Below are 23377 nucleotides of genomic sequence, written 5' to 3'. Positions count from 1 at the left end.
GGCTTCTAGTTTATTTTAACCCTGGCTTACAAAACGGCTCCACGCTATAGTGCCTCGATTTGCGTAAAATAGATGAAACCGAAGCCAGCATAAGCCGTGCCAAAGAGGCCCTAAATCTCTGCCCATGGGTAGCAAAAATATCCATGAGTAAAATACACCGGAGGTCCATTAATTTTCGTTGGGGTGTCATATAAGTCCATCAACTTTAAAACTGTATTTTTTGACCATAAACTTTTAAAATGGTTCACTGCAGGTCCATATCTATTTATTTAACCTTAAATCCAACTTACATTTGCAGAAAAACCCCTACCGAGTCCGAAGGTGACGAACCCGAACATGTGCTTCTGCTGGTACGGGATGCGCACGTCGTAGACGGGGCCGTAGATGCTGCAGTAGTTCGTCGGAGCCGGTCAGAAGAGACCGCGCATGGTTCCCGGGGGACCGGAGCAGCGCGCTGGTAGTGGAACACAGGAACAGTTAGTTACCTGAAGTAGTTGTAGACGTCCTCCTCGTGGAAGGTGTTGTCCGCCGATAAGGTGAGGTAAATCTGGCGCGAGCCCGGGTTCATCATGCTCGCCAAGTCAGCGCGGTCCAGCCGCGGCCACCCTATGAACTTGTGCGCGTCGCCGCCGCCTAGCATCAGCGTCGTGGCGGCCGCTGCAGCTCCGTACTGCAGGAATCGAGGAGATCGTGAGCACGAGCGAGAGGGGGGGAGTGTCTACTGTCTGCGAGCTAGCTCCTCGAACATGCATGGCAGACCTCGGGTTCTCGTTCTGCTGCTGCTGCAAGAGCAAGCTGAGGCACTTGGTAGCCGCGGACGGGGAGCCAGGGAGCAAGCCGGTCGGGGAGTAGGGGAAGGCGGCGGCAAGGTGCTAGGACTTGGAGCGCAGCAGGATGTCCTGGCACTGCTGCTCCAAGGTGGTGGTGTCTATCTTAGCACCGGCGAGAGCGGTGGTGTCATTGGGGAGGCCGCCGTGCATGAACCGGCAAGCGTTGCCGTTCTTGCAGTACCCGCAGGCGTAGTACAGGCAGGGCTTCCAGCCGAGTCCATCGGCCCCACCGAGGCAGAGCTCACTAACCGATGAGCTCCGGCGGTGCCCTGGGCCACCGCCGTTGGCCCAGCCGAGGCCGCCGTACGGGAAGAACACGGCGGCATCGGCAGACCCAGGGCTCCGGCACTCGTCGGCGGCATCTAACAGGGGCAACTGGTGGCCGCCGCCGGTGTCGTTGAGGAATGCGAGCTGCTCCTACAGCTAGAGCTCGTCGAGGAGCGGGTCCCCGACGGCGAAGAAGGGCGACGGCGCGGCGTTCTTGCCTGCGGCCGGGCTCATGAGGTCCTCCCCGACGGCGGCCAATGCCTCCGCCGCCGCCGCGCCATTGCTGACGATGTTGTTGCTCTTGGAGAACACGGGCGGCGGTGCCCACGACGAGGGCGACGACACCGAGAGCAGCGACGGCGCGGTGCTGACGCCACCAACGCCGCTACGGCCGAAGTTCTGGCGCGAGAGGAGGAACGGCGAGTGCGCGGTGGAGGTGGGCGTGCCCGGGCCGGAGCCCGGTGCCGGGAGCAGGCCAAGGTCCTTGCGCGCCTTGGCCTGTGGAGTAGTGCCTCGGGGCCAAAGGCGAGGCGTATCATCTCCTTCTCGCTGTGGTCCTGGATGAGGAGGAAGCCCATGATCTTGGCCATGGTAGTAGACACCGTCGGCGTGCACGGCGTCGGCCGCCTCGCACCAGGTGTCGATGGGCATCTCGTCGTCAGCCCACCGGAACATGCCCTGGCCCTTGGGCCTAGTATCCTCCCACGCGTAGGTCGCCCTCATAGGTGGCGCTGGAGGTCCAGGAGAACTTGCCGCGGCCCGACGCGTGGCTGCGGCGCCAGGCGCCCTCGTACATGTTGCCGTCGGTCCACAGGAACTTGCCCGCGCCGTGCGGGAGGTCCCCGCGTAGGTCGCCCTGGTAGAAGTCGTCGCTGGGCAGCTGCTGCTCCGCCTGCGTGGCCTCGCCGAGTGCCTCGGCGTCCTCGCCGGCACCGTTCGAGTCGTTGCCGCCGTCGGTGCTGGTGTCGTTGTCCTCACCATCCTCGACTCCTCGTGGTGGTACTGGTAGATGGTGCTGGACGCGGAGGAGCTGACGTGGAGGACGTTGGGCGTGAGGGCCTTTCAATTCTTTTTTTCTTTGAAAATTGTACTTGCTACTTTTCAGTTATTTTCATGGCACATCAAAGGTATCACTGTACGCACTCGGTAGGGGGTTTTCTGTAAATGTACATTGGATTTAAGGTTAAATAAATGGGTATGGTCCTGCATTGAACCATTTTAAAAGTTTATGGACCCAAAAATACAGTTTAAAAATTAATGGACCTATATAATACCTCAACGAAAGTTAATAGACCTCCGATGCTCAATATCCCATTGTAGAGGCTTCCAAGGCAGTCGATCATCCCTCACGCACTGTGCTTGTGACCCTCCTGTCCTGTCCCTACTCTGTAACGACACCAATAAATATTGATTATTTATAAGACACGATGCCATTTCAGATAAACCATACTGACCAATGCAGCCCCAACCAATATTGGTTGTTTATATTTCTAGCCTACTTCAAGTGCCAAACATACATAATGTTAGCATATAAACAATTCTAAAAAAATAGCGCAATGGCGCTCAAGAGATATAGACGTTAGATCGTTTCACCATCATTACAGAACAACATTTCTTACTAACTTGTTATGGTTTTTTAATCAAATTATATTAATTCATAATAACCCATTTATGCAAGTAATTGGACAAATTAATAAAGACACTTTATTTCATAGGAGCGAATGTGTTGAGTAGGTCAGTATCAATCAAATTCGTATACATAGATTGCACCCAAAAAGACCATTTCTAATATCATATTGAAATAATCATGAGGTCTGGTTGGCCATTCATCCTAATTTGGGCAATTATACCAAACAAAATCATACTACCAAACTAATAACTTACTTCCAGCTAATTCTCTATGGACATAAAATGTAATGGAGCTGCACATCACATTAGTTAAGTACCATTTTTCTACAAACTATGTTATTATGTTCAATGAGAGTAGATATGAGCAACTTTGCCCCACCCTTTTAGAATATTATGATGAGAAAAAAATGGTGACAAATAGACCCACATGTCATATTCATAATTTTAGCAAAAATTGGCATGGTAGCAAACCAAGCACTGTTTAGTCCCCTCAATCTTTACTAGCCAAGATTTGGTTTGGCCATGATCCAACCATCTTCTTGTCTTACCATAGTTTGGCCTTGCCCGAATGTTTTTGTTGCCAAATTTGGTTTGAGTTGCTCACGAATCAAACCAAATAGATCCATGTGTCGATATGAAACTAAATCATGGCCATCCACGCAATAATGTCTTTTGTAACAAATATTGCAAATAAAGTGCTACTTCCAATACCACCTGGGAAGAAGAACCAAGTGAGGGCCATGTCAGGCCAATCCTAATGGGTTATTTCTTTTTTTAGAGTGATTTGAGCTCTCATGAATGAAAAAATATCTCCTGCATAGTGCCATTTGTTGTTTCATATGTCGTTCCTAGCAATTAATTGCAATATAAGGGATGGGCACATTCAAATAAAATGAAGCACCTTAATGCTGGTTTTGCTACGTTAAGTCTTGAAAACACTGTCTATGAATTTTCATATAGATGGAATCTCTCCCCCGTCTTTTCATAACTTAGGGGGTATTTGGGACTGCTCCACTCTACAATTTTTAGCCAAACAGATTCAGCTCTACGTAACTCTACTCCAGGAAAAAAGGTGGAGTTGTGAGAGCACCTAAAATGGTGCTCCTCAAACTCCAGTTTTGTGTGGAGCTGCTTCACGGTGGAGTTTGTGGAGCAGAGTTCATGGAGCAGTCACAAACACCCCCTTAGTGTTATGTCAGGTCATCATTTTTTTGTTACGTGGCACCTCGTTTAATGAGAATGAAACCACACTTCTTCTCTCTTGGTATCCTCGCATCATTTTTTTCTTATGTCGCACCTTATTAATGAGATCGAGGCCACCTTTCTCTTCATTTTTATAACTCTAGTGCCATGTCACCACTTCTTGCTTATGTGTGCCATCTTGTTTAATGAGATTGAAAGTTGGAAACCCTAGGACTCACCTACCAGGGTAGGCCACCCTAGTGGCATGGTGGGGTGGCCGCCCTAGGTACCGGTGTGCTCACTCTACACCCTTCGCGCCTTCTTCCTTTGGTCCCACCCCTTGATTTTTGAATTTTTATTAAACCAAGCTTCAGCACCATGGCTGCCTAGATGAAGAATGAGCGAGCGCGGAAGAGAAAGTGGCTTGCGTTGCTCGGCTGGACACCTAGACCTAATGTTGACTTCTTGGGTGAGCCCAACAACAACCCATATGTGAAGGCCCAATCCCCTAATGAAATCAATCCCCCCATTAGGCAATTACACATCCAATCCATTCATCTACTGCCAGTCATCATTCCCCACCTTGAACCCTACCTACCACGTGTCTCGAGCAGGATATATTGGGTGAGCTGGCAGCAACGGCTCAAGTGCGCAGAGCAAGAATGGTGGACGACAACACAAGCGCATGAAGCCATGGAGTAGGGATGGGCGATGGCGGCTCAAGAGTAGAACCACGGAGGCATGTTGCGAGAGGATGAAAGCTCTAGTTTGGTTTTGGTAAATTGATAAAACCCTAAGTGCTAACCTAGTTTATTAAGTGATCATGAGATAGGTAGCACATTCCAAGTGGTGAAGCAAATAAAGATCATAACATGATGATGATGATGCCATGATGATGATCAAGTGCTTGGACTTGATGAAAAGAAAGAGAAAAACAAAAGGCTCAAGGCAAAGGTATAAATGGTAGGAGTCATTTTGTTTTGGTGATCAAGACACTTAGTGAGTGTGATCACATTTAGGATTGATAGCCGTACTATTAAGAGGGGTGAAACTCGTATCGAAATGCGATTATCAAAGTGCCACTAGATGCTCTAACTCATTGCATATGCATTTAGGATCTAGTGGAGTGCTAACACCCTTGAAAATGGTTGTGAAAATATGCTAACACATGTGCACAAGGTGACACACTTAGTGGTTGGCACATTTGAGCAAGGGTTAGGAACTTCATCGGTGGAGTATCCGCCCATAGAGTGCGGATAGTCTGACGGTACCACCGATGCCCTATGTAGAAAAGATAGAGGTCACTATAAGTGACTGGATGCTGGTCTCTGAAGGATCAGCATGTCCGATCAGTAGAAGCAGTGAAGACGCTGGCGTCGGTCTCTGACCGGACGCTAGGTCACTTAGTGATCGGACACTGGAGGGTTGCGTTCGGTCCCGCTGACGTGGCAGTGCTCAGAGGAGACACCGAGTGACCAGATGCTGGGTGAGTCCGGTCGAGCATGACCGGACATGTCTGGTCATGATTTCTCACTTCTAGATGCTTACTGGAAATGATTGGACGCTGAGGTCCAGCATCCGGTCACTTCACAGCAGCGCGTTTGGTCATCACTTGACCGTTGGGATTGAGCGCTCAGTATTTGAAGAGAGGGGACATGTGGCGTGCATCGCACGACTGGACGCTGGGGTCCAGCGTCCAGTCAATCTAACTAGAGCATCCAGTCGCCCTGTGTCCCATGTAGTGAGGAGTCTAATGGCTCTATTCGTGGGGGCTCCCTATTTAAGCCCCATGGCTAGCTCAAGCTCACTCTCTTAGCCATTTGCATTGACATAGCAACCTTGTGAGCTTAGCCAAATTCCTCTCACTCATCTCCATCATTGATTCATCATCTTTGTGAGATTAGGAGAGAATTCAAGTGCATTGCTTGAGTGTTTGCATCTAGAGGCACTTGGTGTTCGTATTTCGCTGTGGGATTCGCTTGTTACTCTTGGTGGTTGTCATCACCTAGACGGCTTGGAGCAGCGAGGATCATCAAGCGGAGGTTAGTGATTGTCTCCGACTCTGATCGTGGTGATTGTGAGGGGTTCTTGACCTTTCCCCAGTGGAGAGCCAAAAGGTACTCTAGTGGATTGCTCGTGGCTTGTGTGATCCTCATCTTGTGTTGATTGTGCAGCACCCTATTGAGGGTTTGGCGTGCGATGCCAATTAGCATGTGAACCTCCAAGTGAGTGAATCGCCACAACGAGGAGTAGCTTGCCGGCAAGCAAGTGAACCTCGATAAAAAATCATTGTGTTCATTATTTGATTCTAAGGTGATTGGTCTTCATTGATATTGATTCTTATGATTGATTGGTTCACTCCTCGACACGTCGGTATAACTATCTTGCTCTCTCTCTCTCTCTCTCTTTACATTATTGCAAACTAGTAGTCAAGCTCTTTAGTGTAGCTAGTTGTGAGAGCTTGTTAATTTGGTTAGTGTGGCTCATTAATTAGCTTTTGAGAGCACACTAACTTAGTGTAGTGACATAGCTATTGTGTGGATAGAAACTATATAAACTAGAAGTATGGTAGGTGGCTTGTATTTTTACTAGGCTAGCGCAACACTTGCTTTGCCTCATAATTGTCTAACCGGTTTACTAAGTGTTGTTGTAGAAATTTTTATTAGGCTATTCATCCCCCCTCTAGCCATTAGGACCTTACAAGTGGTATCAGAGCCGCGGTCACTGTGATTTGAGGCTTAACAACCTTTGGTGTAAAAATAGCTTAAATCAACAACACCAAGAAGCCACCCTAATTTAATGGCACAAATTATCCTTATTGGAAATCAAAGATAACCGCACATATCAAGTCAATCAATAGAAAAGTGTGGAAGGTGGTAGAAACAAAAATTAAGATTGGTGATCCAGAGAATCCCACCATGGCCGAAGAAGTGCTTCTCCAAAATAATGACATTGCTCTAAGTGTCATTCATAATGCAATTGATGAGAGAACATTTGAGCAAATCAAGAATATTGAGATGGCTCATGAGGCTTGGAAAAAGTTGAAAGAATCATTTGAAGGCACTCAAGTCGTGAAGGGTGCAAAGGCATACATTCTCAAAGAGAAGTTTGCAAGCTTCAAGGTGAAGGAGGATAAGAGTGTGCCGGAGATGTTCCATAGGCTTCAAGTGCTTGTCAATGATCTCAAAGCACTTGAAGAAGAGGTGAAGGACAAGGACTTCTCCCACAAGTTCTTGAGATGGTTGCCTTCAAGATTTGGGACATTGGTCACTATTCTAGTAAGGAGTGGTTTGGACACCATGACACCAAACCAAGTGTTGGGAGATATAATGACCAATGATACATATAGAGATGATAATGAGAAGGAAGAAAAGAAGGAAAAGAAAGATGAGAAGAAGGACGAGAAGAAGAAAAGCATGGCTTTCAAGGCCACATCATCCAAGGGCAAGGCAAAGCAAGGTACATCAAGTGAAGATGATGGCTCATGGGATGATGATGATGATGATGGTGATGAGAAGATGGCTCTCTTTGTCAAGAAATTTGACAAGTTCATGATGAAGAAAGGGTACCGTGCTAGAAGAAAGAAATCTTCATCCAAGAACAAGGAAGAGTCAAGAAGGTGCTTCAAATGTGGAAGCTGTAATAGAACCGACCAATTATACGAGATTAAGTAAGGAAATCTTCCCCCGAAGCAGATAATTTAGCAAACTTAAGCCCGTATAACCCGGTAGTCCGTAAAACCACGAAGGATTTCAAACCAATCAACATACAAACCAAGATCGTACAAGTTTAGCAATCATCGTCACATATTACATAAAGTTTGCAATGACAGTTGGATACATTGGAGTTTAGAACATAAAGTTATTACAACCCAAGTTCAAACCAAAATAGCGGAAGCAAATAGTTTTAAAGCCACATACACACTTTTGGTTCAGATACAGTGCCAGTAGGTAGTCATCTCCAACAAAAACATCAGATGAGAAATACGGAGTGACCATTGCCCTTGGTCCTAGTTATCGCCCATCGCCGGGTATAGGCAGTTAATGCAATAGCCATAGTATATTTGACCATCTGCAACAACAATCAGAACAACGCCCTGAGTACGAGAAGGTACTCAGCTAGACTTACCCATCTTAAACCAAAATAAAGCGACACCAGGGATTATGCAAGGCTTTCTTTAGTGGGCTAGCTGACTCATTTGCAAAAAGCATAAGCTATCATGAAGAAACCATTTTAAGTACTTTGCATCATCTTTATTATGACCTATCCATCTAGGTAAGCACATATACTATAGCAATCACTTAATTAACCAATAACATCCAGTTACCAACTTAGATTTAGCATATCCCATACCATCCAGATAACCATCAGTGTTCCATCATAATTACTACGATGTTGTAGCTCGAGTCAAGTGCTCACTATCCAGGAGCGATGGCGATTCGAATCGATTCCTAACCAGCTGGTGATTTATTCCTCACATAAACCACACTCACCGATCAAGTGAGCTACAGATCACTAATGACACTTTTCAAGTAGCTGCGGGATAACAGTCATGGACCGCACTACCCAGGGACCGCCCGACAGCTAGGACGCACCTTAGGCTCACTCTTCGCGTCCCCATCATACCCCCTTCAGCACTAGTCTGCCAATCCGAGTTTATCCCGGCTCGAATAGTGTCACTAGCTTCACGGTCGAAAGGTACTTTATTCGGCCAGCTAAATGTGAGGCATACGTTCAACATGACAAGAGGGACGAGCAATGATTAGTCCTTAATCGACACAGACAGAAAACTAACAGCACCCTAGAACCCTATCTGGTTGCCTCCACTTTTCCGTCCGGTCTTTAATTATCCATCACACATGGTTAATTCTAGGATATCATTCTTTCCATAGCTAAATTCTTCTAGTATCCACCTATAAATGTAGGTGACCGTAAATCACCAATCGTTACCGGTCTAAGCAAGGCTAAGCAGTTATTTGATCCCGACCTAACAGGGTAAAAAGGTAATAAGGTAGGCAAGGATAGTAATAAATGCATCAACGGTTTCAATCAACTCCTACAACTTAATGCAACAATATATAAACTCATATATAGAAAGAATTGCTTTTATAAAGTAGGAGACTATCACCGATCGCTATCGGTCTAAGCAAGGCTAAGCAGTTATTCGATCCTGACCTAACAAGGTAACCAGATAGTAAGGTAGGCAAGGATAGTAATAAATGCATTAACGGTTTCAATCAACTCCTATCACTTAATGCAACAATATATATACTCATATATATAGACAGAATTGCTTTTATAAAGTAGGAGACTTAGAATGCTCCAGGGCTTACCTTGTTCGAACGAACTAGGTTGATGATCCACGCACTCAGGCAAGTCCTCTCCCGGCTCCTCTTCCTTTGGCACCTCCTGTGCCTGGACTTCTTATGGATCTGTCCCGATCTGCTCTTCCTGAACTACTACTAGCAACTCCTCCTATGATCCTGTATGATGCAGATATATGAGTGCTAATGCATAGGTGCATCGGAGAGATTACATGTAATGATCATGATATATGAAATGTAGATGAACATGTTCAATTTTATTGGGCATAGTAGACGTAAAGCCCTTCTACAAGGTAGCCAACATCATCCAAGAACATGTACTACCATACTACTACTACAACCACTGTAGTAACATGCCAAGTCACCACAGCAATCTAATATGCTTCAAAGATACACCAAAGCAAACATTATTAACTAATCATGCGTTATAGAAGATTTGTTTATTTCATTTTAAACTAGGGCTACAATAGCAACATATATTTCTGGTGCTCATAAAAATATGAGAAAATTACAGTAACATAGTACTACTCTAAGTAGGGTACCATAAAATTTTCATTGCATTTAGATAAGTATAATAGCCTACACAAAAATGACAAGCTATGGTGGATAATTAAGCATGAAAATACTTTGTACTACGAAAAGTGTCAAACAACAGATTTGGTATTTTTCCCATGATCTTCATAGCATACAATCACTGTACAAAAAGTTTCACCTACATGTATTATTCATATTTTTAGCCCTAGCAATTTTACAAGAAATTAGCAATTAATACGCATAACCTACCTAGCCATATTTTTCCACATAACATGCATGACATGTATTTTTCACAAAAAGTACATCTCAAGAATAGATCAACCAAATTGGAATCATAATTTTCTGATACATATAGGATTTACTAAACATTTCACAAGATATCAGCAATATTAAGAATTAAATAAAGCCCTACATTAAAGTATCTCAAAAATGACATGCAATATTTTTATCATGTAGATCTGGTGACAAGGAACACAACAAAATTTGTTTCATCAATTTTGGAGCAATATAACTCGAGATATACATTTTACAAGCTTTTTAAATCAATTTTTGAAATCATTTTCTGTAAAACTAAAATTCCACCGACCCAAAACTGCTAGGTGCACCCGGTGCAGTGCACCCAGAGGTGCTGCCAGGCGGGACTCGTGGTCAAGCTGGGCCCACGCGTCAGTCGGAGCCGAGCAGGGGCCGTCGTTGACCGGCCGGCTTTCGCCACTGGTGAGCTCGCTGGCGGTGAGGTCACCACCAGGGGCTCCCCGCCATGAGGCAGACCCGATGCGCCAAGAACGGGCACTAGAGGAGCTCGAAAGGGAGCTCGACAGAGCGCATGGCGGAGCGGTGGCGCGGCTTGTCAGCAGTACGCTAACTCTAGCCATGGCAGGGCACGGGGAGGCACGTACAAGATTCGCGAGGGCAAGGCGGTGCTCACGCGCGTGAAAGGAAGGAGAGAGGTGGAACAGAGAGGGGGTGTCCACGGGAGCGGAGCTCTCCGATGAGCTTGGCCGTGCTCCGGCAAGCGATTCCCAAGAAAGGGGGGCTTACCACGGCAAGGCGACGCGAGCACGAGGTGCGCGAGGTGGAGGCGATGCTTAGGGCAAGACGGAGCTAGCCTTGGCAAAAGGGAGCGGCCGGAACGACCAACGCCGGCGATGGTGCTTGTGCGGGTGGTGGCGGGTGCGTGCGCTGCTGCTGCTTGCACTAGCAGATGAGAGGAAGCAAATGAGATGGAGGAGGGGGGTGGCAGACGCGGCTTAGCGGGTGTAGGCGCGATAGGAGGGGCGCGGGGCAGACCGGCGGTGCCACGCGGCATGCTCGCCGGCGCATGGCTACCATGCGGCGTGCATGCTCTAGCACCGGTTGAGCGCAGCACGTGAGAGAAGGAGCACGATGCTGAAGCAGGCTGGGCCGGCCTTCGCGGCTAGGCCGAAAGGGAGGTGGCGGCCCAATAAGGTAAAAATGAGATTTTTCAAATTATTTTCAATTCCTTTTTTGTTCAAACGAATTTTTGAACTATTTCAAAGCAGTTTCAAATTTTGGCCCAAAAATAAAAGTTGCTCAAAAATTTATTCTCTACAACTTTGCTTTTAAGACCAAAGTCAAATTCCAAATAGATTTTGAATTACAAATTAAAAATCAATATTAATTCAAAACCCTAATTTTGAAGAATTATTTTTAAAAGCAAAATTTGGTAAAATTTTAAATATAAACTTTGCTCCAAATTGTATCCTAAATATTTATAAGCTATCCTAGTGATCAAAACAAGAAATCATGGCATCCAAACATGAGCATGGCATTTCACATTGTTAAACATAATGAATTTCAATCAATTTAAGCACCACATGAAATGATACTTCATTTCTTTTGAAATGAGATGCATGAATGATGCTTATGCATGAGGTGATGATGATTATGCTCATGGGATGAAAAGGTAATGCATGCTTAACACTGAGGTGTTACACTCTAGTCCTCTGGGTCGCCTGATCCCTCTGACGAGTCAACTAAGACATCTCTGCATTGAGCCTCTCAATCTCGGTGTCGTGATCCCTCTGATGCTGATGTCGGTCATCGCGGGCCTGACCAAGAGCACCAGACACACGTCTCAGGCTACCTTCTACTCCATTGAAAGCCTTCATCACTGCGAACATGGCGCTCATAGCAGGGTTATCACTGTTCTATCCTTCTGCTGCACCAATATCCAGAGATCTTCCTCTTGCTTGCTGCCACGAGTCAGTGGAGGGGTTGCCCCTCGGAAAGACTCCAACTATAGCGACTGCCAACTCCTGAGGAAAATAATCCATGATATCCCTCAGTATGCCAAAGGTTGCCCTATCAGCTACTTCTTTAGCGGTCCTGCCAGTTGACTCATAACGCCAACCAGTCCATTTAGAACCGTCACCTCAGGGACGAACAACGGCCTCCACAGTAACCAAAAGACCTTCCCCCAACTACTCATTTACCCAGAAATAGCGGGGCTCCATTCCATCAGGATAGCCTACATAGCTGAGCACTCTCCACAAGAGTGTAGGCATCCCAAACTCTCCAAGAAATGTGTGGTGCTGACGGGTACATGGAGCAAGCTAATGGCGGGGAGCTCTGCCTTCGGTGGACTTGCGAGCGGTCTGCTTTGTGTGTGCCATCTATAGCAATTTTTTTATTACCCACGTGAGAACAAGGTTAAGTTGTCATTTTTATCAAAATGAGATAATCAACTTATAAGGGGAGGAATAATGCCATGAATGATATGTAACAACATGATGCATGCACGTTCCATACGTTCTCACAAACTTAGGAAAAATAACAATTGCTAGCGGCATAGACGGTGGCATACAACGGTCTCTCATAAACGTAGCTAATACGTACTACACGATAGCGCTGTTATGTACCTGCAAAAGATCCACTTCAGCCCAAACCCTGACAGTATGAAAAATATGCATGAAAGCAGTAAAGTAATCTACTCGCTCTACATGCATCCCTAGATACACGTACAACGGTAGCAACTACCCGAACCATCATCCTATTGACGGCATCGTCACCATAGGATGGAATTCCCCACACATTGGATACCTTCATACAAACACGTGTATGGCATGTAAATAATCCGACATTATATAAGCACTTCCCTAGATCGACAGTGTATCCGATCATGCTCTCACAACTCTCACTTACCGAGGCATAGAGGTAATGGATCCATACATTACCACTCAAGTGAATGGCACTCATACAATAGCACGCCGTATGAGCAACAAAATAGAAATATGATGCAAAGACCCCCAAGTCAGTACTTAAATAAGTGACCTAGAGTCCTTAACTGGGCATACAGGATATGACCACTGGCACACTATTAAGTTTTAAAACTCAGTTTTAAACATAATTTTGGTTTTAAATACTCATGGGAACAGTAACCTGCTAAACCTTGCTCTGATACCAGCTATAATAGAACCGACCAATTATACGAGATTAAGTAAGGAAATCTTTTGTTGAAGCAGATAATTTAGCAAACTTAAGCCCGTATAACCCAGTAGTCCGTGAAACCACGAAGGATTTCAAACCAATCGACATACAAACTAAGATCGTACAAGTTTAGCAATCACCGTCACATGTTACATAAAGTTCGCAATGACAGTTGGATACATCAGAGTTTAGAACATAAAGTTATTACAACCCAAGTTCAAACCGAAATAGTGGAAGCAAATAGTTTTAAAGCCACACACACTTTTGGTTCAAATACAGTGCCAGTAGGTAGTCATCTCCAACAAAAACATCAGATGAGAAATATGGAGTGACCATTGCCCTTGGTCCTAGTTGTCGCCCATCGCCACGTACATGCAGTTAATGCAATAGCCGTAGTACATTTGACCATCTGCAACAACAATGAGAACAACGCCCTGAGTACGAGAAGGTACTTAGCTAGACTTACCCATCTTAAACCAAAATAAAGCGACACCAAGGATTATGCAAGGCTTTCTTTAGTGGGCTAGCTGACTCGTTTGTGAAAAGCATAAGCTATCATGAAGAAACCATTTTAAGTACTTTGCATCATCTTTATTATGACCTATCCATCTAGGTAAGCACATATACTATAGCAATCACTTAATTAACCAATAACATCAGTTACCAACTTAGATTTAGCATATCTCATACCATCCAGATAACCATCAGTGTTCCATCATAATTACTATGATGCTGTAGCTCGAGTCAAGTGCTCACTATCCAGAAGCGATGGCGATTCGAATTGATTCCTAACCAGCTGGTGATTTATTCCTCACACAAACCACACTCACCGATCAAGTGAGCTACAGATCACTAATGACACTTTCCAAGTAGTCGCGGGATAATAGTCATGGACCGCACTACCCAGGGACCGCCCGATAGCCAGGACACACCTTGGGCTCACTCTTCACGTCCCCATCATACCCCCTTCAGCACCAGTCTACCAATCCGAGTTTATCCCGGCTCGAATAGTGTCACTAGCTTCGTGGTTGAAAGGTACTTTATTCAGCCAGCTAAATATGAGGCATACGTTCAACATGACAAGAGGGACAAGCAACGATCGGTCCTTAATCGACATAGATGGAAAACTAACAACACCCCAGAACCCTGTTTGGTTGCCTCCAACTTTTCCGTCCGGTCTTTAATTATCCATCACACATGGTTAATTCCAGGATATCATTCTTTCCATAGCTAAATTCTTCTAGTATCCACCTATAAATGTAGGTGACCGTAAATCACCGATCGCTACCGGTCTAAGCAAGGCTAAGCAGTTATTCGATCCTGACCTAACAGGGTAAAAATATAATAAGGTAGGCAAGGATAGTAATAAATGCATCAACGGTTTCAATCAACTCCTATAACTTAATGCAACAATATATAAACTCATATATAAAAAGAATTGTTTTTATAAAGTAGGAGACTTAGAATGCTCTAGGGCTTGCCTCGTTCGAATGAACTAGGTTGATGATCCATGCACTCGGGCAAGTCCTCTTCTTGATCCTCTTCCTCTAGCACCTCCTGTGCCTAGATTTCTTATGGATCTGTCTCGGTCTACTCTTCCTAAACTGCTACTAGCAACTCCTCCTGTGATCCTATATGATGCAGATGTATAAGTGCTCATGCATAGGTGCATCGGAGAGATGACATGTAATGATCATGATGCATAGAATGTAGATGAACATGTTTAACTTTATTGGACATAGTAGAAGTAAAGCTCTTCTATAAGGTAGCCAACATCATCCAAGAATATATACTACTATACTACTACTACAGCCACTGTACTAACATGCCAAGTCACCACAGCAAGCTAAGATGCTTCAAAGATACACCAAAGCAAACATTATTAACTAAACATGCATTAAAGAAGATTATTTTATTTCATTTTAAACTAGGGCTACAACAGCAACATATATTTCTGATGCTCATAAAATTATGAGAAAATTACAGTAGCTTCCTTAGCCAATAATTAGTTTACCATAAATTTTCATTGCATGTGGATAAGTATAACAGCCTACACAAAAATGACAAGCTATGGTTGATAATTAAGCATGAAAATACTTTGTACTATGAAAAGTGTCAAACAACAGATTTAGTATTTTCCCCATGATTTACATAGCATACAATCACCGTACAAAAGTTTCACCTACATGTTTTATTCATATTTTTGGCTCTAGCAATTTTACAAGAATTAGCAAATAAATGCACCTAAATCACATAGCCATATTTTTCTATAGAACAAGCATGACATATATTTTTCATAGAAAGTACATCTCAAGAATAGATCAACCAAATTGGAATCATATTTTTCTAATGTATATTCTATTTATTAAGCATTTTCCAAGAAAACAGCAATTACAAGAATTAACTAAATCCCTATATAAATGTATCCCAAAACTGACATGCAACATTTTTATATTGTAGATCTACTTCTAAGAAACACAACAAAATTGGTCTCACTCGATTTGGAGCTAAAATGAGCAAATTATGGATTTTTGAAGCCTTTACAACATTTTCTAGAAATCATTTCCTAAAAACCCTTTTTGAAAACCAAGGCATAAACGCTAGATCCACCCGGATATCTACCCAGGCTTCACTACTAGAGAACAGACTTTAGAACGATGTCCCAATTTGACATTAGCCTCGACATTTTTTGCCCCCGGGACTAAAGGACCCTTTAGTCCCGGTTGGTAATACCAACCAGGACTAAAGGTCCCTGCCCAACGGTCGTCCGCGGGGCAGGGGCCTTTAGTCCCGGCTGGTAATACCAGCCGGGACTAAAGCTTTTAGTCCCGGTTTGGGTGATGCCCTGGTACTAAAGATTAATCTTTAGTCCCGGTTTGGACCCCTAACCGGGACTAATAATCCCGGCCTATAATTCAGCTCATTTCTTCCTCCCCGAGCCTGAGCCATTCCATTCAAACTCACTGCCTCTGTTTTTCAGCTTGCTGTTGTTCTTACTCTCTCCCCCTCCATTGGTGTTGCTCTTCAATTTTGGAGGTAACAAACTTAATCCTCTTATATTTTATCAGTAGCTTATCTCATTTTGCGATATAGATGCATGTGTAACTTTATATATTGGACTTTATTATGATTTTATATGTAAACTTAGAAAATTGTAGAAAATCCGTACTAGTTGAACTTGCGGACCGTGTTCAAGTCGGCGAGCATGTTCTCTGCCGAGCGGTAACGGACGTCAAGGAGGAGCTTTAATTCTACGAGGGAGAGCGGCAACGGTCGTGGAAGACCGTGTTCCCTTTCTCATAGAATCGGAGCTCTTCCTTGGCCTAGTACGGTGCCGTCCGGTGGAGAAATGCTCGCCGAGTTGATCACGTAAGCAAGGTCAACTAGTACGGATGGTTATTTATTGAAACATGTTTTTGAGCTATAATTTGATGGATATTTGATAACTTCAGACCTACAAATGTCATCTACAAATGTTACTATCCTCGGCAACCTAAACGTCCGCGAGCTCGCCGATATCGAGCAGGTCACTTAGAATTATTTTTTCCATGAAATGAACTACTTAGAAATCATGCCTTTTTTTAGAATTAAATTTTCCATGAAATGAAAAACTTAGTAAATAGTTAGAAAATTATAGAAAATCCGTACTAGTTGAACTTGCGGACCGTGTTCAGCTCGGTCAACATGTTCTCTGCCGAGCGGTAACGGACGTCAAGGAGGAACTTTGATGCTACGAGGGAGAGCTGCAACGGTCGTGGAAGACCGTGTTCCCTTTCTCGTAGAATCGGAGCTTTTCCTTGGCCAAGTATGGTGCCGTCCGGTGGAGAAATGCTGGCCGAGATGATCACGTAAGCAAGGTCAACTAGTACGGGTGGTTATTTATTGAAACATGTGAAATCCGTACTAGTTTTGTTTAAATATATCATTTTAGAAAATATGAAATTTACACTAGTTTGCAAAAATAAGTATAGAAAGTAGATGACAACTGGTACCGGATCATCGGCCTCTTGTTCGGTTGCGAAACGACTGAGGCCAGAACTCCCTCTCATTATCTGCGGCAAGTGTAAGCAGAAGATTGTGATGGAGTACCGAGTCAAGAGACAGGGACCCAACAAGGGCCGTGTTTTCTACAAGTGCCCGGATCGCGATGTGAGTTTCTTACGCATTTTATCTTTATGGCTAATTGACCTGCTTTTTTTGAATATTTTTGACTAAATATTTTTTGGCTTTAATTACAGTGGGAGGGCAATGGATACGATGGTTGGTACTGGGAGGAAGATTATGCTACATATGTGCAGAATTTGGGTGCGCTTGAGGTAGCGGCTACTGCTGATGAGGCAGTGAGCCAGTAGGAGAAGCTTATTGATATTCAACAGAAGAATGATTTGTCTGTTTTAGTTGCGTACGATCACAAAATAATTATGTTACTGAAGTGCATTGTAGTTTTAGTTTGTTTAGTGATAGTTGGGATTGCTTACGTTGTAGCCAGACTTAGTTAATTAATCAACCGTGTGTGTGTCATTTATGTTGTGTAATAAAATACTAAATTATGTTCAAGGTTTTCATAATTTGTCGTGTAATACAGATTATGTCACGCCATTGGATGTACAATGCCGATCGCCGCTCCCAAGACTTTATTGAGGGCTTGCACTATTTCTTAGGTGTGGCCGAGGCAAATAAGCGGGATGGTTTCATGTGCTGTCCATGTGCCCTATGTAAGAATTTAAAGGAATATTCAAGCTCAATGAGTCTTCATTCACATTTGCTTAAGTCAGGTTTCATGTCAAACTATATATGTTGGACTAAGCATGGAGAAAGCGGGGTCATGATGGAAGAAGGTGAAGGAGAAGATTTAGACATTGATGACATTATTGCTCAGTATGGTGCCTTTGATGATACTACAATGGGGGGAGATGAAGAAGAGGTAGCGGTAGAAGATGATCTCGGTGATGCTCTTGGCGATGCCATTCGTGATGCACAACAAGAATGGGAAAGTGAGAAAGAGAAAGTTAAGTTCGAGCGCATGCTTGAGGATCATAGGAAGTTGCTATACCCGACGGCCGAAGAGGGGCAAAAAAAGCTGGGTACAACACTGGAATTGCTACAATGGAAGGCAAAGAATGGTATATCCGACAAGGCATTTGGGAATTTATTGAACCTCATAAAGAAGATGCTTCCGAAGCCAAATGAATTGCCCACCACTACGTACGAAGCAAAAAAGGTTGTCTGCCCATTGGGATTAAAAATCCAAAAGATACATGCATGTCCTAATGACTGCATCCTCTACCATGGCAATAAATACGAGAATTTGGATGAATGCCTAGTATGTAGAGCATCGTGGTATAAGATCAGGCGCGATGATCCTGGTGACATCGAGGGTGAACAACGTCCTAGAAAGAAAATCCCTGCCAAGGTTATGTGGTATGCTCCTATAATACCACGCTTAAAACGTTTGTTCAGAAATAAAGACCATGCAAAGTTGTTGCGGTGGTATAAAGAAGACCGTAAGGTAGACAATATGCTGAGACACCCAGCTGATGGGTCCCAGTGGAGAGCGATAGATAGGGAATTTCTAGAGTTTGCAAATGAGGCTAGAAACTTAAGGTTCGCCTTAAGTACAGATGGTATGAATCCTTTTGGAGAGCAGAGCACTAGTCATAGCACTTGGCCAGTTACTCTATGTATCTACAACCTTCCTCCATGGTTATGTATGAAGCGGAAGTTCATTATGATGCCGATCCTCATCCAAGGTCCGAGGCAACCTGGCAACGATATTGATGTCTATCTGAAGCCATTAGTTGAAGAACTTCTAGTTTTATGGAACAAACCAGGTGTACGTGTCTGGGATGAGTACAAACAAGAATACTTTGACCTACGAGCAATGTTGTTCGTAACAATCAATGATTGGCCTGCTTTAAGTAATCTTTCAGGTTAGACAAACAAAGGATATAATGCATGCACACATTGTTTTGATGACCTTGACAGTATATATTTGAAAAGATGTCGAAAGGTCGTGTACCTTGGCCATCGTCGATTCCTTCCGTTGAATCACCAAGTAAGAAAGAAAGGGAAGCATTTTAAAGGTAAGCCAGACCATCGAAAGAAGCCTCATAACCGAACCGGGGAAGATGTACTCGCAATGGTCAAGGATGTGAAAGTAGTATTTGGAAAGGGACAAGGCAGTGAATCTGTTCCCAAAGATGCTAAGGGACACGCACCCATGTGAAAGAAGAAGTCCATCTTTTGGGAGCTACCCTATTGGCAAGTCCTAGAGGTCCACCACGCAATCGACGTGATGCACCTAACAAAGAATCTTTGTGTGAACCTGTTAGGATTCATGGGTGTGTACGGGAAGCCAAAGGATTCACTTGAAGCACGCCAGGACTTGCAGGGCATGAAAGAATGAGACAATCTTCATCCAGAGAAGACAGATGATGGACGTCATTACTTAAGTCCTACTAGCTACACGCTTAGCAAAGAAGAGAGGGACAACATGTTCGAATGTCTAAGCAGCATCAAGGTCCCATCGGGATTCTCCTCCAATATAAAGGGTATAATAAATGTGCCAGATAAGAAATTCCTAAACTTAAAGTCCCATGACTGCCACGTGCTTATGACACAATTGCTTCCAGTTGCTTTAAGAGGAATTCTACCTCCACATGTACGTCTAGCCACCGTGAAGCTATGTGTATTCCTCAATGCAATTTCTCAGAAGGCAATCAATCCAGTGGAACTAGCTACTCTATAGAATGATGTGGTTCAATGTCTTGTCAGCTTTGAGTTGGTGTTCCCTCCATCCTTCTTTAATATCATGACATACATCCTAGTTCATTTGGTGAAGGAGATTAGTATTCTTGGACCTGTGTTCTTACATAACATGTTCCCCTTCGAGAGGTTTATGGGAGTCTTGAAGAAATATGTGAAAGTCCGTTCTAAGCCTGAAGGAAGCATCGCCTAGGGCTATGGAACAGAGGAGGTCATTGAGTTCTGTGTTGACTTTATTCCTGACCTTGCCCCGATTGGTGTTCCCGAATCACGACACGAGGGGCGACTCAGTGGTAAAGGAACTTTAGGGAAGAAAACATATATCGGCATGAAAGACGATTATTTCAATAAAGCACACTACACAGTTCTTCAGAACTTGTCATTGGTGCATCCGTACATCGAGATACATAAGGAGTTCTTACGATCCAAATTTTTAGGGAAGACTGAAGCTTGGATTAGGCGTCAGCACATGGAAAGTTTCAGTGGTTGGTTGCGAAAAGAATGTCAAGGCGATGACAATATTGATGAGCAACTGTATTTGTTGGCTAGGCAGCCATCGTGGCATATCCTCACGTACCAATGGTACGAGATAAATGGGAATACATTTTACACAGTTGCCCAAGATAAAAGGAGCACCAATCAAAATAGTGGTGTTCGCATAGATGGAATAGATCCAAATAGGAATATACAAACATATTATGGCCGCATAGAAGAGATATGGGAACTAGACTACGCACCTAATTTTAAAGTCCCTTTGTTCCGGTGCCAATGGGTGAAGCTGACCGAAGGAGGGGTAACAGTCGACAAAGAGTATGGAATGACAATAGTGGACTTCAACAATATTGGGTACAAAGAGGAACCATTCGTCCTTGCTGCCGATGTGAGTCAGGTGTTCTATGTGAAAGACATGTCTACAAAATCAAAGAGAGGAAAAAACAAAGACATCAACTCAATGATCAATGAGCCAAAGCGCCACATAATTCTTTCTGGGAAAATAAATATAGTGGGAATTGAAGACAAGTCAGACATGTCAGAAAATTATGAAAGAAATGTCCGAATTCCACCCTTCATAGTGAAGAAAGATCCAAGCATCATGTTAAATGATGAAGACACTCCATGGTTACGACAAGATCATAACCAAGGGTGATACGTCAAGAAGAAATTCACTGTTGTGCCCGCATGATACAACGATGCATGTTTAATATATTATGTTTTAGAGACGGATATTATGTAATATGTTATGACTTTGACTCTAGTATTATGAACTCTAAATGACTTCAAATTGAAAAGTTTTGAATACCAAGTTTGTTAAACTCAAAAAGATCTACAATTGTTGTTTTGGTCAACTTTCCATTTGAGAAAGTTTGGACGGTTCAAATTTGTGATTTTTAAATTTCGACGCCTACAAACTAGTTTTCAGGACCCTAGATTGTCTCAAATTGAAAAGTTTTGAATACCGAGTTTGTTAAGCTCATCAATATATACAATCCTTATATAGGCCATTTTTTCATTTGAGAAAGCTTGAACAAAATGTAGTTCAAATTTCACAAGTGTGTGACATAGTTTTAGAAAGTATATATGAGATTCAAGAAGTTGTGACTAGTGTTTGATAAAAATTTCTCAAATGGGAAAATGAGCTATGTAACAATTATAGATCTTTCTGAGATGATCAAACTTGGTATTCAGAGTTTTTTCATCTGAGGTCATTTAGTGTCTCATTTGAGCAAGTTTGACCAAGTCAAATTTGGTCAAATAAAAAAACAACACTTTGACTCTAGTATTATGAACTCTAAATGACTTCAAATTGAAAAGTTTTGAATACCAAGTTTGTTAAACTCAAAAAGATCTACAATTGTTGTTTTGGTCAACTTTCCATTTGAGAAAGTTTGGATGGTTTAAATTTATGATTTTTAAATTTCGACGCCTACAAACTAGTTTTCGGGACCCTAGATTGTCTCAAATTGAAAAGTTTTGAATACCGAGTTTGTTAAGCTCATTAATATATACAATCCTTATATAGGCCATTTTTTCATTTGAGAAAGCTGTAGAACAAAAAATACTATATTTTCTCTATTTTTATAGGTTCAACAAAAAATTCCTGTCAATTTTGGTCAAAAACCGAGAAAAATTGAAACATTGACGTTACAATAATGTGATAATAAATTTCCTATCGAATAATATTAGTTTTATTAATTTTAAGTTAGAAATATATTTTTGCATTAACAAAATACTTAGTATTAGTAACATTTATATTCTATATTCATAAAAGAAATTTAAAACTTTAGGTTACAAAATTTTCCTATTTACAATAAATAATTAGTTAATCAATAGTATTTTTTAAAATAAATATTGCAAAGTATTGAAGTTGCTATGGAATTAATTGATTAACCTAGTATTAAACAAAAACAAAATCCCAGGCCTTTTCAATTACGCTGGCGGGTTGGCAAATTTTTCAGGGCTTCAGTCCCGGCCCAGACCAAGAACCGGGACTAAAGGGTGGGCGGCAATTTAGGTGTCCGCCAAAAAATACCTTTAGTCTCGGCTGGCAACACGAGCCGGGACTAAAGGACATTTAGTCCTGGCTGGTAAGACCAACCAGGACTAAAGGGTTAGACCTTTAGTCCCGGTTGGTATTACCAGCCGGGACTAAATGCCCTGTAGTTCCGGCTGGTATTACCAGCCGGGACTAAAGGGTCGCAGGCTATATATATCGAACGTCTGTTCTGTTCATCTTCGATCTCGCCTCCATCGCTCAGCCGCCCGCCTGGCCGCGCCATCCGCCGTCGTCGAGCTCGTCTCTGCCGCGCCGCCGTCGTCGTCTACCCCCGCCCGGCCGCGCCATTCTCTAGGCCTGCATCGCCGCATCCCGTCTCCGCCGCCGCACCCGACCCCACCATCCGTCGCCGACGCTTTCCGCGCGCCCACGCCGTACGGCCTCCGTCGATCGAACTCGATATGATCTGCTGCTCTCGATCGGCTTTTTTTTTAGATTTTTTTTACAAAGTCTCGACTGTATGTTAGATTAAAATAAGTACATGTAGTTTATTGTTAGTTTTTTAGTTATTTTTAGATAGTTTTTGATATATTAGATTTAAATGTATTAAAATTTAATTAGTATTTTATTTAGATAGTTTTTTTTAGATAGTTTTTTATTATAGTTTTTGATATATGTTAGATTAAAATGTATTATCTTACTAGTTTATCTAATTTCATGTTAGATTTATTTAATTGGATTTAGTAATTATATATTCTATCTCTCTATATATATTATATCTAGAGATAGATTCTATATGTATACATGTGTACTTAATTATTTCTATATGTATATATACATGTACTTATTTTCATGTGTTGAGAGAGAGAAAATTGTATCTAGAGAGACATTCTATGTGTATC

General features: G+C 43.1%; 1 pseudogene; it reads right to left on the bottom strand.

Moving 5' to 3' along the window:
- Nucleotides 1-205: 205 nt before the first annotated feature.
- On the bottom strand, nucleotides 206-1687 carry LOC136511358 (zinc finger CCCH domain-containing protein 53-like; annotated as a pseudogene).
- Nucleotides 1688-23377: the final 21690 nt, after the last annotated feature.

Source organism: Miscanthus floridulus, chromosome 16 (genome assembly GCF_019320115.1).
Source record: "Miscanthus floridulus cultivar M001 chromosome 16, ASM1932011v1, whole genome shotgun sequence".
Classification (NCBI taxonomy): Eukaryota; Viridiplantae; Streptophyta; class Magnoliopsida; order Poales; family Poaceae; genus Miscanthus; species Miscanthus floridulus.
Note: the sequence above shows the minus strand (reverse complement) of the source record. Positions and strands in the feature narration are given on the sequence as shown.